Source organism: Lathamus discolor, chromosome 5 (assembly GCF_037157495.1).
Source record: "Lathamus discolor isolate bLatDis1 chromosome 5, bLatDis1.hap1, whole genome shotgun sequence".
NCBI lineage: Eukaryota > Metazoa > Chordata > Aves > Psittaciformes > Psittacidae > Lathamus > Lathamus discolor.
In genome coordinates, this window is record NC_088888.1 from 23,151,497 (window position 1) to 23,159,930 (window position 8,434).

Sequence of the window (8,434 nt, forward strand, 5' to 3'; positions counted from 1 at the left end):
CTTTGGGGGATGCTCCGGTGACCCCCTCGCGGACACACCGGGACCGGGCACCCCCGCCGCCTCCCCGCCACTTACCGGGGCGCTGTCGGACGGGCGCACCCCGAGGGCACGGACCCGGAGCCGCCGCTCCCCAGCAGCGCTCCCAGGCGGTGCAGCCGCTCCAGGGGCTCCTTCTCCTTCCCTGTGCGCCACACGCGGCCGCTACCGCTGCGAGCGGGGCCCCCGCCGGCCCCCACCGCCCGCTCCGCTCCGGGCCGAGCGGAGCCGTCCCCTCCCTTACCCGGCCGCGGCTCCGGGCGTGCACTCCCCGCCGGTGCCCCGGCCAGCGGCTCCACCCCCGCAGCAGCACCACGGGCACCTTGCCCGACCGCTCTCCCGGTGCCGCCGCGGGCACCCCCGCAGCCGCACCGCGCACCGGCGGCTCGGGGGTCCCGACGCCGAGCGACCGGGGCCGGGCGGAGCGGGGCCTGGGGGCGGGCCGGGGAGAGGCAGGGGGCGGTGCTGCCTCGCCAGACCCAGCGGCAGCGGCTCGGCCAGCGCCGCCACGGCCGGGAGCGGCAGAGCCGAGCGGAGCGGAGCGGAGCGGAGCGGAGCGGCGCGGAGAGCCCCGGCGGGAGGCCCCGGGGGCTGGGGAGAAGCGGGGGGCACGGACTCGGGGAGCGGCGGAGGGAGGGCTCCGAGCCGGCGAGAGCCAGCGGGATCATGCCCCCCCCGCCCGGCCGCAGCATCCCCGCGGCCGAACCGCGGCCGAGCCCCCCGCGAGGAGCCTGCTCCTCCCTTGAGCCCTTTTCCCTGCGGCCTCGCCTCTGCCCGGCGTGTCCCGGGCCCCGTCCCGCCCGCTCCCCCCGGTGAGCGCCGCCCTTGCTCCTCGCGGGCAAACCGCAGGCTCGTGTCGTCCCCCCCGTCTCGTAGGGCTGGATCCAGCCTCCCCCGTGCTGCTCTCGGGGGCTGCTCCTGGGCACCGCGGCTCGGGGAGCCCTTGGGGAACCTGCAGCGTCAGTCTCGCTGGGAGGCAAACCTCTGGGCCCCGCAGCAGCCGCCCTTGTGCTCCGCAGCACGCTCGCAGCATCCTTCATCCCGCAGTTCCGTAATAAAGGGATGGCTTCGTCACATCAAGTGCTTCCTTTTATTTCAGTCCGCATGGAAAACAAGCGAGATGCCCGCCTTCCCCACACTGCGCACTATTAACACAAACCCCGCCGGCTCAACGCTCGGCACCCAGGGGAGATGCAGCTTCCCGAGGGAGAGGTCTCCTCCGCACTGGTCACTCCAGGGCTCTCGCTCCTGGAATACCCCACGGTCACCGTGGTGGCCCGGTCACGATGGGCTTCTCCACTGCAACCACAACGGCTTTGTGCTGGCGGCAGCATCGTGCCCGTGGCCATTGGGCACCCAGGGATGCTCCGGCAGTCGCCGCACGGGGACCAGCCTCTGCCCAGCCGGCTCGGGGAGGTCCCTCACGGGCTGCTCTTCCTCTGCGCCTTTCGTCCGGAGCTGGAGCGTGCGAGGGGTCACAGCTCAGCCTGGGCAACGGAACAGGGCATCACGGCCACCTACGAGCAGCGGAGAGTGACCGACGTTCGCACGTCAGGGAATCGGGGAATCCCAGCCTGCTTTGGGGTAGGAGAGTCAAAGGCAGCCAAGTGGGATGGCACAATTGACGTTGCCGATGCATTGTCTCAATCCCTTTGGCAGCAGAGTGCAGGCCAGTTTGCTGATACTCGGAGGGCCGTCCAATACACTTGGAATCGAGTGCCGCAGGGATGGAAAGGCAGCCCTACCGTCTGCCATGGGCTGATCCAGAAAGTACTGCAACAGGGTGAAGCCCCACAACACCTGCAGTACCTTACACCGACACGGTGTGACACCGTTCAGCAGCAGCAGAAGCTTTTTAGACAGGGAGGAAAATAATCCAAAGCCTTCCCAAGACCGCTTTTGCCATAGGATGGAGCAAGGTCAAGGGACCTGACCAGGAGATTCAGGTTTGGGGAATAAAGCGGCAAGACGGACGTCAGCAGATCCGCACAGACGTGATCAGCAAGGGAACAGCAATGCCTCCACCAACCAGTAAGAAACAAACACGAGCTTTCTCAGGTGTTGTGGGGTCTGGAGAATGCACATCCCAAATTACAGTCCGGTTGTGAGCTTTCTCTATCATGCGACCCGCAAGAAGAATGATTTCGAATGGGGCTTAAGAGCCTGAGGGTTTGGGTCCCTTTTCCAATTGTGTGGTCAACACCTGCTTACCTACAAAGAGAGCCCAGATGCTTGGCTTCCCTACCCTCTAATTCCAGGCTGCCAGCTCCATTATCCCAGCATCGGAGCAGCCAGGACAGGGAGCGAGAGCTTCCCTCTGGTTCTGCCTCCTCCTCTCTTTCTAGCGCTGGCCCTGCGCCGTCCTCTGTCTCTACACGAGCTGACTTTCGTGTCCAGTTCTTCTCTGTACAGGGGCAACGGATAACGGCACAGATTGGTTCTTTGGTTCAGCCCAAGTGCCTGCTACCAGGGCTGGAGTGGCCGCCAGCGTCTGCTGTCAGGGCTGGAGCAGCAGCAGTGTCTGTCACCACGGCTGGAATGGCTGGAGTGCTGTTGCTGAGGCTGCAGTAGCCGCAGTGCTGGTTGCTGGGGCTGGGGTAGAAGCACTGCCTGCTGCTTTGCCATGAGATCCAGGGACCTTTTCTCCTTGAGGGTACTGGATAGTGCTGAGCAGGGCTCGGTGGGCAAGGGGCAGGCCCCAGCACGTTGTGCTGATTTTGCCTCTCTGGTATTGCCAGGACGATGCTTTTCCCAGCCAATCACAGAATCACAGAATCCCAAGGGTTGGAAGGGACCTAAAAAGATCATCTAGTCCAACCCCCCTGCAAGAGCAGGGTAACCTACAGTACATCACACAGGAACTTGTCCAGGCGGGCCTTGAATATCTCCAGTGTAGGAGACTCCACAACCCCCCTGGGCAACCTGTTCCAGTGCTCTGTCACTCTTACAGTAAAGAAGTTCTTCCTGATGTTAACGTGGAACTTCCTATGTTCCAGTTTACACCCATTGCCCCTTGTCCTATCACTGGGTATCACTGAAAAAAGCCTAGCTCCATCATCCTGACACCTACCCTTCACATATTTGTAAACATTGATGAGGTCACCCCTCAGTCTCCTCTTTTGCAAGCTAAAGAGACCCAGCTCCCTCAGCCTCTCCTCATAAGGGAGATGTTCCACTCCCTTAATCATCTTTGTGGCTCTGCGCTGGACTCCTTCAAGCAATTCCCTGTCCTTCTTGAACAGAGGGGCCCAGAACTGGACGCAATATTCCAGATGCGGCCTCACCAAGGCTGAGTAGAGGGGGAGGAGAACCTCTCTTGACCTACTAACCACTCCCTTTCTAATGCACCCTAAGATGCCATTTGCCTTCTTGGCCGCAAGAGCACATTGCTGGCTCATGGAGTAGTTCTCCTGGATTTTGCACTTGTTCAGGGGTGAAGTTCCACAGCGTTGCAGGGGCCCCTGGCCTAGGTACCTGCCCATACGATCCCACACACCCTGCTCCCGTAACTGTACAGCCTCGGGGAAAGATGTCTGGGGGTATGCTCACATCGTTGTTTACCCTTAAGCAAGACCTGAACCATACGCAGCAACACGCTGGTTCCCAGCAGAGGAGCAGGTTGGTTTCATGGGTATTCAAAGGACATTTGAAGTGTCTGAAATTCTGAAATGCTACCGTAAAGAGCCTGGTGGGGAGGTGGAAGATGTGGGGGGACGTCTCCCCCATAGGTTGGTCCTCCGAGGAGAAAAAGCAGGAGGTACAGTTATTAATAGTTCCCACAACGTGGATTGCAAAGTCCAGGGGGGATGACAATGCTGAGAGCACAGACCAGATTGACAGTGTCTAGTACAAAGATGCCAGCACTATTCTTAATATCAAGACACAAACACGGCTCTTTAAACCATAAGATTTATTATCACTATAAACATCGAGAATGTTATAAATAACAATAAATTTATTAATAAAGCTATAAATAACATACAAATTTATGAATAGAGCTATAAAGAACAATTTTATAAAGAAAGCTATAAAACCCCTACGAATTTGTGAAGAAAGATATAAATAACAATAAATTTATTAAGAAAGCTATAAAAAACATACAAATTTGCAAAGAAAGATACAAATAACAATAAATTTATTAAGAAAGCAATAAAAAACATACAAATTTGTGAAGATATAAATAACATACAAATTTATGAACAGAGCTGTAAATAACAGTAAATTTATTAAGGAAGCTATAAATAACATACAAATTTTTGAATAGAGCTGTAAATAACAATAAATTTATTAATAAAGCAATAACAAATTTATGAACAGAGCTATAAGTAACAATAAATTTACTAATAAAACTATAAATAACCCATAAATTTATTAATAAAGCTATACATAACATCCAAATTTATGAATATAGCTATAACAATAATTTATTAAGAAAGCTATAAAAACAAATTTATGAATAGAGCTGTAAATAACAATAAATTTATTAAGAAACTATAAATAACATACAGATTTGTGAAGAAAACTATAAATAACAATAAATTTATTAATAAAGATATAAATAACAAATTTTTGAATAGAGCTATATATAACAATAAATTTATTAATAAAGCTATAACATACAAATTTATGAACACAGCTATAAGCAACAATACATTTACTAATAAAGCTATAAATAACATAAATTTATTAAGATATAAATAACATACGAATTTATGAAGAGCTTTAAATAACAAGAAATTTATTAAAAAAGCTATAAATAACATACTAATTTATGAATAGTGCTATAAAGAACAATAAATTTATTAAGAAAGCTATAAAAAACATACAAATTTGTGAAGAAAGATATAAATAACAATAAATTTAATAAAGCTATAAATAACATACAAATTTATGAATCGAGCTATAAATAACAATAAATTTATTAATAAAGCTATAAATAACATATAAATTTATGAATCGTGCTATAAATAACAATTTATTAATAAAGCTATGAATAACATACAGATTTATGAATCAAGCTATAAATAACAATGAATTTATTAAAGCTATAAAATACAAATTTATTAATAGAGCCATAAAAAACATATAAATTTGTGAAGAAAGCTATAATGATAAATTTACTAATGAATCTATAAATAACATACAAATTTGTGAAGAAAGCTGTAAATAACATTTATTAATAAAGCTATAAGTAACATTCAAATTTATGGACAGAGGTATAAATAACAATAAATTTATTAATAAAGCTATAAACAACACAGACATGAATAAAGCTATTAATAAAATACACATTTATTAATAAAGCTATAAATAACATAAATTTATAAAGATATAATTTACAAAATTCTGAATAAAGTTATAAATAACGTATAAATTTATTAATAAAGCTATAAATAGCATATAAATTTATGAATCGTGCTATAAATATAAATTTCTTAATAACACTATAAATAACTTAATTTATTAATAAAGCTATAAAGACCACAGAAATCTATTAATAAAGCTATGAATAAAATACATATTTATTAATAAAGCTATAAATAACATAAGGATATAATTTACAAAATTATGAATAAAGTTATAAATAACATATAAATTTATTAATAAAGCTAAAAATAGCAAATTTATGAATAACACTATAAATAACATAAATTTATTAATAAAGCTAAAAAGAACACAGAAATCTATTAATAAAGCTATGAATAAAATACACATTAATAAAGCTGTAACATAAAGATATAATTTACAAAATTATGAATAAAGTTATAAATAACGTATAAATTTATTAATGAAGCTAAAAATAGCAAATTTATGAATAACACTATAAATAACATAAATTTATTAATAAAGCTATAAACAACACAGAAATTTATGAATAAAGCTATGACTAAAATACACATTTATTAATAAAGCTATAAATAACATATAAATTTATAAAGATAATTTACAAAATTATGAAAAGTTATAAATAACGTATAAATTTATTAATAAAGCTAAAAATAGCAAATTTATGAATAACACTATAAATAACATAAATTTATTAATAAAGCTAAAAAGAACACAGAAATCTATTAATAAAGCTATGAATAAAATACACATTAATAAAGCTATAAATAACATAAATAAGGATATAATTTAAAAAATTATGAATAAAGTTATAAATAACGTATAAATTTATTAATAAAGCTAAAAATAGCATACAAATTTATGAATAACACTATAAATAACATAAATTTATTAATAAAGCTAAAAAGAACACAGAAATCTATTAATAAAGCTATGAATAAAATACACATTAATAAAGCTGTAACATATAAAGATATAATTTACAAAATTATGAATAAAGTTATAAATAACGTATAAATTTATTAATGAAGCTAAAAATAGCAAATTTATGAATAACACTATAAATAACATAAATTTATTAATAAAGCTATAAACAACACAGAAATTTATGAATAAAGCTATGACTAAAATACACATTTATTAATAAAGCTATAAATAACATATAAATTTATAAAGATATAATTTACAAAATTATGAATAAAGTTATAAATAACGTATAAATTTATTAATAAATCTAAAAAATAGCATACAAATTTATGAATAATGCTATAAATAACAATAAATTTATTAATAAAGCTATAAAGAACACAGAAATCTATTAATAAAGCTATGAATAAAATACACATTTATTAATAAAGCTATAAATAACATAAATAAGGATATAATTTAAAAAAATATGAATAAACTTATAAATAATGTATAAATTTATTAATAAAGCTAAAAATAGCAAATTTATGAATAACACTATAAATAACATAAATTTATTAATAAAGCTAAAAAGAACACAGAAATCTATTAATAAAGCTATGAATAAAATACACATCAATAAAGCTGTAAAATATAAAGATATAATTTACAAAATTATGAATAAAGTTATAAATAACGTATAAATTTATTAATAAAGCTAAAAATAGCAAATTTATGAATAACACTATAAATAACATAAATTTATTAATAAAGCTATAAACAACACCGAAATTTATGAATAAAGCTATGACTAAAATACACATTTATTAATAAAGCTATAAATAACATATAAATTTATAAAGATATAATTTACAAAATTACGAATAAAGTTATAAATAACGTATAAATTTATTAATAAAGCTAAAAATAGCAAATTTATGAATAACACTATAAATAACATAAATTTATTAATAAAGCTATAAACAACACATGAATTTTTTAATAAAGCCATAAATAACATACAAATGTATGAATAAAGCTATAAATAACAAATTTATAAATAAAGCTAAAAATAACAAATCTGTAAATAATATACAAATTTATGAATAAAGCTATAAATAATGTCTAAGTTTATTAATAAAGCTTAAAATAACAAATTTATGAATAACCCTATAATATAAATTTATTAATAAAGCGATAAATAATGTATAAATTTATTGATAAAGCTTAAAATAAAATATTTATGAATAACCCTATAAATAATATAAATTTATTAATAAAGCTATTAATAACACATTTTTAATAAAGCCATAAATACCATACACATATATGAATAAAGCTATGAATAACCTACAAATTTATGAATAATGCTATGAATAACATATAAATTTATGAATAAAGCTATAAATAACAAATTTATGAATGAAGCTATAAATAACATACACATTAGTGAAGCTATTAATAACATACAGATTTATGAATAATGCTATAAATAAGATAAAAAATTATGAGTAAAACCAGAAATACCATAAAAATTTATGAATAAAGCTATAACAAATTTATGAATGCAGCTATAAATAACATAGAAATTTATAAATAAAGCTAAAGATAACAAATCGATAAATAACATAAAAAATAATAAAGCTATAAATTACAAATTTATGAATGAAGCTATAAATAACATACAAATTTATGAAGCTATCAATAAGATAAAAAATTATTAATAATGCTATAAATAACATACAGATTTATGAATAATGCTATAAATAACACATAAATTTATGAATAAAGCTATAAATAATGTATACGTTTATTACTAAAGCTTAAAATAACAAATTTATGAATAACCCTATACTATAAATTTATTAATAAAGCTATAAATAAAGTATAAATTTATTGATAAAGCTTAAAATAAAATATTTATGAATAACCCTATAAATAATATAAATTTATTAATAAAGCTATTAATAACACATTTTTTAATAAAGCCATAAATACCATACACATATATGAATAAAGCTATGAATAACCTACAAATTTATGAATAATGCTATAAATAACATAAAAATTTATGAGTAAAGCCAGAAATACCATAAAAATTTATGAATAAAGCTATAACAAATTTATGAATGCAGCTATAAATAAC

At 37.7% G+C, this 8,434-nt stretch overlaps 1 protein-coding gene across 1 annotated transcript in view; it reads left to right on the plus strand.

The window, feature by feature from the left end:
• LOC136014912 (U6 snRNA-associated Sm-like protein LSm5) overlaps positions 1-8,434 on the plus strand; it is a 259,793-nt gene that overhangs the window by 140,316 nt on the left and 111,043 nt on the right. The window lies entirely within an intron of this gene.